Raw genomic sequence first — 11,013 nt, forward strand, 5'->3', positions numbered from 1 at the left:
AGGAAAGCCTCTCCCTGCCATCCACAGTCCTGACCTCACCCCAGGTCTCACCACCACACCCGCGTCCCTTCGTCCACTTCTCTGATAGTGGGTGGTCAGGTTTCAGGCTCTTGTCGGCCTGAAATGTAGCTCGAGTATCAACTGGGGCTTCCATTCGATACCTTGTGGAAGTTTGAGTAGTCCCTGTTCCGAATGCAAACTCCCAGAGGAGCTCTAAGGACACCCAGGCCTGACTGTCTGCCCAGTTCTCCATGCACCCGGGGCCTCGCCCCGCCCTCCCTGTCCTAAGATGCTGCCGGCATCAGGGAGCGAACCGGTTCCCATCACTCATCCACCACAGACCCAAAGTCGTGCTTCAACCATCGCTTTTCAGAGTGGCCTGTCACGGGCTTCCTCACGGTTTCCGCGCCCAGGCTCCGAGCTCCCTGTGGGTATCTGCTGTCCCATGCTGCCATGACGGGCTCTGTGCGGTCCCTGCTTTTCCTGAGCTCACATGGGGTGCAGCAGAAAGCCGATGCCACAACAGGAGCCACCGTCCTTAGGAGGCAGGTTCCAAAACCACTATTCTCGCCCCGTATACAAACCCCATTCGTTCTTGGCCATTCTTCCGCTCAGCTGTGCCTGCTCTGTTTATGCCGCAGGGGCTACAGCCCGCGGGATCCGTGCCCTGGTGGCGCTGACCAGTGGGGAAGATGCACCGGGGACACGTGTGACGGCTCAGCTGGGGATCAGATCTGTCTGGGGAGGAGGAGAGCAGGGAACACATCAGGGTCTGGTGCTGTCCTGTGAGCGAAAATCCCCCACCCCGCACATCTGGCCGGTTTCGGACAGATCAGTGTCAGGCTTCACACCGTGTGAGCCTTTTTAGGTGTCTACCGAACTCAGCAAAGAAGTATAGACAGTCTAGAAGGAGTGCTTCTTGTATTGAGTGTTGGAAAGAACTTGAAATTGAATCAGCATTTTCGTTTGTATGTGGTGTTTTTTCCTTAATTTAACTGACTGCTGGCGAGGACTGTTTACAAGAAGGTGGCATTTCAACAGAGGCTGGAAGAGCGCGAAAAGCGAGCCATGTGTTAGGTACCTGGAGAAGGTACTGTGAGCAGAAGGGGCGGCACATACCAAGGCCCTGAGGCAGAAGGAGTGGCACATACCAAGGCCCTGAGGCAGGTGCCTGTTCAGGGCAGTCTAAGAATGGTAAGGAGGCAGGACTTCCGAAATGGTAGTGTGAATTGCCCAGAGACGCCTCTCCCCAGGAAAGACATGGGGTAACTGGTCGGAATTAGCAACAACAACCATTCAAGGTCTCCGGAGATTGATCAAAGGGCTTACAACAAGTTGAGAAGCATGTATTCGATAAAGTCCACAGCGGCTGGGTAAGGACAGCGGGAGGGAGGCTGTGACGGCTGGAGGCGGCAGCGTGGGGAAGCCCTCGGTGGGTGGGCTGACCTCTCCCAGGGAGGAAGCGCGACTCCAAGAGCAGGGCAGCGGAGGGGCCCGCGGAGGAGCCAGAGGCTGGAGGAGGGCCGGCGTGGTGCCGCGGGGACGCTCCCAGGGCTCACACGCGGCAGGACTCTGACGCGGAGCAAAGTCCCGTTTCCACCCCCACCCCAGGCACCTTCTCTCCTGCCAGGCTCTGTGCTTCACATGTAGCTGCATCCACGCCTGACAGCTTCCAGAAGGTAAGTCCTCCTGTGGGTCCCCGCTCACGGGCTTTCAGGAGCCATGGAGGCATCAGGCCCTACGCAGGCGTGGGCTCCCCGGGGCTGTGGGTTTGCCCCCTCGCGGCCCGGACGCCGGCCAGCGACAGGGCTCCACACCCACTGGTCAGGAACACACGATCTCAGGTCCCACCCGGACCCGCTGAACCAGCCGCGTCTCGCCTGGGCTGGGGGATTTGTTCCCGAACACGTGGCAGAACACCCAGGTCCAAAGCCCCGCAGCCCTTAGCCGGGCCCTTGGTGCAGACCGGAGCTCAGCAAACACCAGCCGGACCGAACCGAATCCAGCTGGAAAACCACAACATCCAGGGGCTCTTCCTTTGCCCTGCCTCCACAAGGTCAAGCCCGAGAAGCTTCGCCCCAGACCCGCGGCCCCGGCTTCCTTTCAGCCTTCGGAGAGCCGCCATCTGGGCTGGACCGTGTGAACATTTGCTGTGTTTTGTTCATGTTTTCTGTTTGAAGCCGCTCCAAGTAAAATATGGGCAACGTGACGTTTTATCCCCAAACGCTCCAGCCTGCTTTGCCAAAGAGTGACGTTCTTCCCCTGGAACCTGGTCACCGCAGCCACACCTCCCACGAGGTCCTGCCCAAATGTCCCCGAGTTCTTGCCGACACGTTTTTTCTAACCAGGAGGTGGTCGGCCACTCTCATTTGCTTACCGTGCCTTAGTCTCTCTCATTCTGGAACATCTCCCCTAATTTTTCTCGTGAGAGTGCATCTTTTGAGGAGCGTGTCCGACCTTGGCCCTGCGGCCCCCGGGTGGACTGGAGTGTCCGTGAGTGCCGGGGTGGTGCGGCAGGGCCCAGCACGGGCAGCCTGCTGAGTCAGGCCCCGTGGGCCCACAGCCAGGGCCGACAGGTGCCATCTCCCGGGTCCCGCCTCGAACACAGACTGTCCCCGGCTTTTGTCGCCGTGCCCCAAGAGGTCAATAAGTCCTGGGTTAGCCCGTCAGGCAGCAGACACGTGGTGGGAGTGCACGGCCAGTGGACAAAAGCCACGAATACACGTTATCGTTACGATTTCACCAACGCCCCAACTAAATATCACTTTTCTATAAAGGAAACATAAGCTAAATCAAAGTGTTATTTGAAAACAACATGAATGCAGAAAGGTGACGGGGCGTCCGTCTGCCTTCTGAGCCCGCAGAGCCTGCCGGAACCAGGCCAGAACACCGGGTCAGACTGTTCCGTAGTGACCCTGCTGGGGGGTTGGCGAGGCTGGGAGGGGGCCCAGCCCCCACCCTGAGCGGCCCACCACAGAGAGCCCACCCGCTCCCCACACCGCCACACTCACCCGCTGAAGGAGCCCCGGGTCTCTGTCCTGGGGGCAGTCCCTGGGAAGTGCCAGCACCGTACTGCAGGCCTGAAAGGCCACGGGCTGCTCGGGGTCCAGGACCACAGGCACCTCAAGACATAAGGGAAGTCCGGGGGCGCCTGGGTGGCTCAGTCGGTTAAGCATCCGACTTCGGCTCAGGTCGTGATCTCGCGGTTCATGAGTTTGAGCCCTGCATCGGACTCTGTGCTGACAGCTCGGAGCCTGGAGCCTGCTTTGGATCCTGTGTCTCCCCCTCTCTCTCTGCCCCTTCCCCGCACTCACTCTCTCTCTCTCTCTCTCTCTCTCTCAAAACCAAACATTAAAAAAAAAAAAAAAAAGTAAGAGGGGTGCCTGGGTAGCTCAGTCGGTTAAGCCTCTGACTTCGGCTCAGGTCATGATCTCACGGTTCGTGGGTTCGAGCCCCGCGTCGGGCTCTGTGCTGACGGCTCGGAGCCTGGAGCCTGCTTCGGATCCTGTGTCTCCCTCTCCCTCTGCCCCTAGCCCATTCGCATTCTGTCTCTGTCTGTCTCAAAACTAAATAAACATTTAAAAAATTAAAAAAAAAAAAAGAATAAATTCCCAGATCTTATTTGTCAGGATAGTCTTCAGTTTACAGAACAACGGAGCAGATGGTGCGGACTTAGAATTCTCCTACGCCCCTCCCCCCACACGGTTCCCCGTCTTTGAGCATCTCCAGTGCATGGGGCACATTTGTTCCAATGAATGCATGAGCATTACTTCATTATTCCCAACTGACGCCCACAGTTTATATTAGGCTCCCTGTTGGTGGTGTGGACTCCGTGGGTTTGGACAAACGTGCGATGGCACGCACCCCCCCGTACAGCCTCATATAGTCTCACTGCCCGAAAGACCCTCTGTGCTCTCCCCACTCATCTCTCCCCGCCTCCCCTCCGCCCCGTGGCAACCACTGGTTTTCCTTTGGCTGCGTCTGTAGTGTGACCCTTTCCAGAAGGTCACGCGGGGGGGATCCTTCACGTTGCCTTCTTCCACCTAGCGACGTGCAGTTATGTTTCCTCCGTGTCTCTCTGTGTTTTGAAAAAAAAAAAAAAAGTGTATTTATTTTTGAGAGAGAGCGAGAGTGAGCGGGGCAGGGGCAGAGAGAGAGGGAGAGAGAGAATCGCAAGCAGGCTCCAGGCTCTCAACGCAGAGCCAGCCATGGGGCTCGAACTCACAAACAGTGAGATCATGACCTGAGCTGAAGTTGGACACTCAAGCGACTGAGCCTCCCAGGCGCCCCTGGACATAAGTTTTTCAACTCACTGGGTAAATATCCAGGAGTGTGATTGCTGGATTGAATGCTAAGACTATGTTGAGCTTTTTTTTTTCTTTTTTTTCAGTTTATTTATTTATTTTGAGAGAGAGAGAGACAGAGAGAGAGAGAGACAGAAGCACGGGAAGGACAGACAGGAGAGAGAGAATCCCAAGCAGGCTCTGGGCTGTCAGAGCAAAGCCCGATGTGAGGCCTGATCCCACAACCTTGAGATCATGACCTGAGCCGAAATCAAGAGTCAGATGCTCAGGGGCACCTGGAGGCTCAGTGGGTTAAAAGCCCAACTCTTGCTTTCGGCTCAGGTCATGATCACACGTCTCGTGGGTTCGAACCCTGTGTCAGTCTCGGTGCTGACAGCTCGGAGCCTGGAGCCTGTTTCCGATTCTGTGTCTCCCTCTCTCTCTGCCCCTCCCACCCTCATGCTGTGTCTCTGTCTCCTCCAAAAATAAATAAAAACATTAAAAAGAAAGAAAGAAAGGAAGGAAGGAAGGAAGGAAGGAAGGAAGGAAGGAAGGAAGGAAGGAAGGAAGGAAGAAAGAAAGAAAGAAAGAAAGAAAGAAAGAAAGAAAGAAAGAAAGAAAGAAAGAAAGAAACTTCCCTACTGAAATGCAGAGAGAAAAAAGAATGGGGGAAAAAAGTGAACAGATGATCCAGAAGCTATAAGACAATTACAAAGGTGCGGCACACACGATGGGATCCCCAGAGGAGAAGGAAGAGAGAGACGGGGACGGAAGAAATATTTGAAGTCATAATAGCAGATAACTTTCCAAAGTGAATGACAGACGCCAAACCACAAGTCCAGGAAGCTAAGGAAACACCGAGAAAAGTAAATACAAAAAAAAAAAAAAAGAATCTACTCATAAGCATATTATATTGAAACTGCAGAAAATCAGAGACAAAGAGAAGATCTTGAAAGCGGTCAGAGGAAAAGAAAAGCCACCTTACCTGGAGAGGAGCAAAGGTCACCAAGTGAAGGAGAAGAGAGACATGAGCCCCCACCTAGGGTCCCATCCCATTCCCGTGATGTTTCCCTGCAAATGGAAGGAGATATAAAGACTCTCGCTGACAAGGCCTGACAGCATTTGCTGCCGGGAGACCAGCCTTGCGAGAAATGTTCAAAGACGTCCCTCGGCAGCGACACTCAGAAGCAGTCCTTAGCCTGTTCCCCCTCCCCGAGACGGGAGCTGAGGAGCCTGCTCAGACTCACACAGGCTGTGGTAGGTGACCCCCCCCCTCCCCATCCCCCGCCCCAGGCCCACGACAAGGCCGCTCAGGGCATTTCAAACCCATTGCCTCCCTTCCTACTTCGCCAAGCACGGCGGACTCTCTCTGGTCTTTACAGCTGGGCTCCTGGAGGTGAGCCCACCAAGGGCCCCCACCCCACAAGAGTTTGGACCCTCAAGTTGGTCCACACTCAGCCTCCACCAGGTTGTCAACTACAGTTTAACCGTTCCTATGGTTCCTGGTTCCGGGAGCTTCCGCCCCGGGGTGAGTCAATCTCAGCTGTGACTCTGTGTTCCCTTCCTTCCCTCCAGATTTGGGGGTGGCGGTCTACTCAGGACCTCAGTGCTCTGACAGGTCTAAGGAAAGTTACAGACTGTCAGTCTGCTTATTTTCCCCACGAGGGTGGAAGTGATGAAGTCCGGGCTCCACGCACGTCAGCGCGGTGGCCGGAGGTCCAGACCTGGCTTGGGTCTGAACAACGAGAATGCGGTTTTGCCCACCTCTTTTCTAAGTCTGCACTTTTTTTTTTTTTTAAGCTTATTTTTATTTCTTTTGAGACAGATACAGGGAGCAAGCAGGAGAGGGGCAGAGAGAGAAGGAGACAGAATCCCAAGCAGGCTCCACGCTGTCAGCTGTCAGCACGGAGCCCGGTGTGGGGCTCGAACTCACGAACTGTGAGATCATGACCTGAGCCGAAATCCAGAGTCAGACGCTTCACCGACTGAGCCACCCAGGTGCCCCTAAGTCTCAACTTCACCTTGAAGAACTGTTTTCTTTTTTCCTTTTGTTTGCTTTGAATGTCTTTTTATTTCTTTAACTTTTAAAAAAAAATTTTTTTTTAATGTTTATTTTTAGGAGAGAGAGAGTAACGGGGTGTGAGTAGGGGAGAAGCAGAGAGACCGTGACCTGAGCCAAAGTCGGACGCTTAACCTACTGAGCCACGCAGGCGCCCCTTATTTCTTTAACTTTTAAAACAGCTTAATTGGAGGGGCGCCTGGGTGGCGCAGTCGGTTAAGCGTCCGACTTCAGCCAGGTCACGATCTCGCGGTCCGTGAGTTCGAGCCCCGCGTCAGGCTCTGGGCTGATGGCTCGGAGCCTGGAGCCTGTTTCCGATTCTGTGTCTCCCTCTCTCTCTGCCCCTCCCCCATTCATGCTCTGTCTCTCTCTGTCCCCAAAATAAATAAAAACGTTGAAAAAAAAAATTAAAAAAAAAAACAGCTTAATTGGAATATATCTGATACACCCTAGAGGTCACCCATTTGAACATGTACGACTCAGTGATTTTCTGTCCATTCACAGAACTGCACATCTCTAACAATAACCTAATCCTAGAACATTTTCCTTCCCCCCCCCATCACATGCTTGTCAGCCATCCCTCCCCATTCCTTCCCCTTTACCCCCACCCCCCACCCTTGCAGCCACTCCCCTACCTCCTTTCTCCAAGGGTCTGCCTTTTCTGGACCTTTCGCACAAATGGACTCCTACCCTCTGGGATGTTTTTGTGACCAGTATCGGTGTTCTTTGGGGCAGAGAAGTCATCTCTCTCGCTGGTTCAGCCTGCTCTCAAGTGCAGGTCCTCATTGGCTGAGTGCCTGTTCTGCCTGACCGTCGTCCAGAGGTAAGGTAAGGGGCCCCCAGGCTCCGTCTCCAAGCTCCTGGCTCACCCCCGGCAGTGTCCGGCCAAGCCTGGGAGTCCTGGTCACAGATATGTTGGCCACCAGTGCACCTCTCGGTGCTTTTCATTTGTATTTGATTACGTCTGCCGTCCGGGAGCACGCCTGCCAGGGAGGACACCCACACAGGTTGCTGTCCCTGCCCCGTGTCGGACAGCAGAAGGCAGGACACAGCAGAGGAAGAAAGCAGAAAGGCTAGTGAAGGGCCGGAAACGGGGTAGGGGTGGGGGGTGGGAGAAAGGAGGGAAGGAGGCTCTGTGTGCCCTCGATGGACACAGCACAGCGACAGGGTCTGTGTCTTCTCACCCCTGTGGCCACACCCCAGGGGAACAGAAGGCACATGGACCAGTTACTTCGCCTGCTGGGACGCATGGCTGAGAAGGACCCTCTGGGCACTGTCTGCCCAAGGGGAGCAGATACTACTATGCACAGACCGAGCATCAGGCCACCCTCACCCTGGGGACCTCCGGTGACAGGCCCCTCCCTGGCAGGAAGGCTCTCGGCCCCAGTCCCCAACCCAGCCTGGCCGCCCACAGGCCCAGTCTCTGCTTGTGCCAGCAACAGCCCTCCAGCAGCGTCCGGAATGAACCAGAACGCCCAGCCACAGCCCCGGTTTTGTGTTTTGTCGTAAAGGGGTGTTTTTCAGCCCTTGGTCCATCACTTGGGCTTATTATGCTAAATCTGATACGGAGGCTCTGGGAGAATAGGGAACTTACTTTCATTACACTGGATCTTACCCCAAGCTTGCGGTAAAACATACGAAACGTGCTTTTCCCTTCTTGACCATTTTACGTGGACAGGCCGGTGGCGTTGAGTCCATTCACTTGGTTGTGCAGCCAACCCCTCCCTCCGTCTCCTGGACTCTCCATCTCCCGGAACAGGAACTCTGTCCCCACGATACACAGACCCCCCCCCCAGCCCCTCCCCCAGCCCTGGCGCCCACCGTCCTGCCTTCCGTCTCGGCGCCTCCTCGTGTAAGCGGACTCGCACAGTATCGTCTTTTGTGTCCGGGTCGTGTCCGTGAGCACCGTGTGCTCAAGGCTCATCCGCGGTACGGCCGGTGTCAGAATGTTCCTACTTTTTGAGGCCGAACAATAGCGTGTCGTACGTATTGTTCGTAGAGGCTGCTTCTAGGCCACAGGCTTGAACAATGGCATGTAGAGCAAGGCGAAAGGGCCCCCAGTGACCACGGCCACCTCGACACCCGGGCCTGTTGCATCCACACGACTCCTGAACAGAATGCTACGGGCACCAGTGACAGTCCCAGCAAAGTTTATTGCAATGAGAGGCAAGGCCGACTGATCGGGACCGACACTCTTGATCAGAGTGCAGCCTCGATCAGCCGGGGTACAGAGTTTTTATAGCCGAAACCACGTCGTCTTATCATCACCTGGGAACAGAACAAAGAGATAGTTCCCAGATGGGGGTAGAAACAGTTCAGACATGCCCTTGCCCCAATCCAGTCAAACGCTAATCCAGTTGATTTTCCTTGAACTTTTGTTCCCTTGATGGACAGGACAAGGCTGTTATCTCCTAACCTACGGTGTCAGAACAAAGCTGGTATTTCGCAAGGCTGCAGGTTAGCCCTACGCTACCACTTAACGCTTTCAGGCCCATCGGACGACCCGCCTCAAAATACCCAGAGGCCCTAACCGACCAATGGGCTACGTTCATCCAGCCGCAGGTACCAAGAAAGGGAAGATTCCACTTGTCCCCTTGCCCCTACCCTCCCCCTTTAAAGACAGCCCCACCCACTGCCTCCATGCAGACAGTCCCTCCTCCGCTGCCCTGCCCCCCCAGCCCCTGGCCATGCATTCTACAAACCTCTACCTCCTCTGTGCTGCCGCGGGTGATTTCTTGCACCCCCCGGGCAAACCAGGCAGTATAGGGATCATCACGCCACATTTGGGGACCCCCACGCGATCGGGGAGACACCGCATTGTTAAATAACAAACATTCAACCAGTCAATTTAAAAATCTAATTATTCACCGATTCACGGATCGGGCAACACAGCCATCTGGCAAGTAGAGGGGGTGATCCAAGGAGGTGTACGAATCGGAAGGTTTTTACGGAAGGAGGGTGGGATAGAAGGTTATTCGCGCAAGAATTTTTCCGGGCAAAGCCAGTTTCCCGTGCGGGGGAGAGGCGAGGGGTCTTATCGTGCACTTGACCTCATCTTTCTCCGGAGGAGGGAGAGGGCCCGAGCGGTCGGCTCGTTGGTGCTGATTGATGGACCACGTTTCTGGGGGAAGTTGCAACTGCGGTGAGGTTAGAGCCGAAGCCCCGGTTTGGGAGCTCAGTCTGCGTGATGCCATTTCGGACCTGCGGTTTGCTTTTCAACAAGCACGTCCCACGTTTTGTTGATCCGTTCCTGCCTCGATGGATACTTGGTTCTTTGGCTCCTGTGAGCGAGTGCTGCTGCAAACGTGGGTGTATGGTATCTGGGAGTTCTTTTGCTTTCAATTCTTTTGGGCGTCTCTCCAGAAGTGGGATTACCAGATCATATGGTAGTTCTACGTTTAAGTGTTTGGGAAACTGTTCTCAACACGCACACACGCACCCAACCTCCCGTCCAACCCTCCCCCCACCTCCCTCCTCCCTCTCTCCATTTATTTGGCTGCCACCAATCAGCACAGTGAAGATGTTGGCGTACAGGACAGCCCTGTTCCCCGTGTTAATGGAGTTCCAGTCTGGTGGGAAAGCAGGTTTGATTAACCCCCAGCATATATCGAATGCCCCACGTTTATGGCCAGGGGTGATTTCCACGAGAACTGTGCAGGACCTGACCTTCCTCTTCTCCAGATGAGGTGCTGGTGAGCGGAGGGGACCTCGGGCATAGTGAGGACCGCAGGCGCTGAGATGTGTGCACTGGTGGCTTCTGACGATGCACGACCCGGTCCAGGTCAGCCTTCTTCGTGTGGTTTCGGAAGCAAACGGAAGATCCTCTGCCTCTAAAACTCCAGCTTCCACGGGGCGCCCGGGTGGCTCAGGCATGGACTCTTGATTTCAGCTCAGGTCGTGATCTCACGGTTCATGGGATCAAGCCCCACGTCATGCTCTATGCTGACAGCGCTGAGCCTGCTTGGGACTCCCACCCCCCCCCCCCCCACCGCCCTGCCAAAGAACAAATAAATAAAGTTAAAAAACAAACGTTAAAAATTCAGCTTCCACAGTTAGATTAACCCCTTTTATTTGCACTTTTGATCTTCCATAAAACTCTAGGGAGAAATTGTACAAACTCGTACCTAAAAACGCCTCCTGTGTTTTTGGCTTGCCAATTTTCAGGGAGTCTTTAAAAATCCAGATACCTAATCCTGACAAAGCTGAGCTGAAATCATCACTGAGGGCTGACAGGCATGTACATTACACACATTCCTCAAGTGTAATTTGACAACACGTCTATATACTAAGAATCAAAAGATGCAAACTTCTCTTTTACCTGTCTTTCCACTTCAAGGAAGTTATACTAAGAAAGTCATCAGAAATGCACACAAAGATTCACTTACAAGTAAGGCCAGTGAAATATTTACAACAGTGAAAGACTGGGCCCAACCTGACTATTCAATAAGAGGGTTCATTAAATTCTTCTAAGTCCATGCGATGCAAGTCACGTAGGCATCAAAGGTCACCGAGAACATCAGACGACGTGTGGGAAGTAGAAAAATATACGAATATACATAATCAACTACAATCCCAATCTTTGTCTACAGAGCATAATGTCGGTATGTTTAATTTTTTTGAATGTTTTTATTCATTTTTGAGAGACAGAGACAGAACACGGGTGGGGGAAGG

The 11,013-nt window shown here is 54.0% G+C and overlaps 1 long non-coding RNA gene across 1 annotated transcript; it reads left to right on the forward strand.

The window, feature by feature from the left end:
- Window positions 1-1,596: 1,596 nt before the first annotated feature.
- On the forward strand, window positions 1,597-10,323 carry LOC147577657 (uncharacterized). Its single transcript, XR_015240508.1, has 3 exons — window positions 1,597-1,679; window positions 6,992-7,165; window positions 10,024-10,323. It is a non-coding gene; the product is annotated as an uncharacterized LOC147577657 (long non-coding RNA).
- Window positions 10,324-11,013: the final 690 nt, after the last annotated feature.

This window comes from Puma concolor, chromosome C2, assembly GCF_028749965.1.
Source record: "Puma concolor isolate L17-30 chromosome C2, mPumCon1.1.hap2, whole genome shotgun sequence".
Classification (NCBI taxonomy): Eukaryota; Metazoa; Chordata; class Mammalia; order Carnivora; family Felidae; genus Puma; species Puma concolor.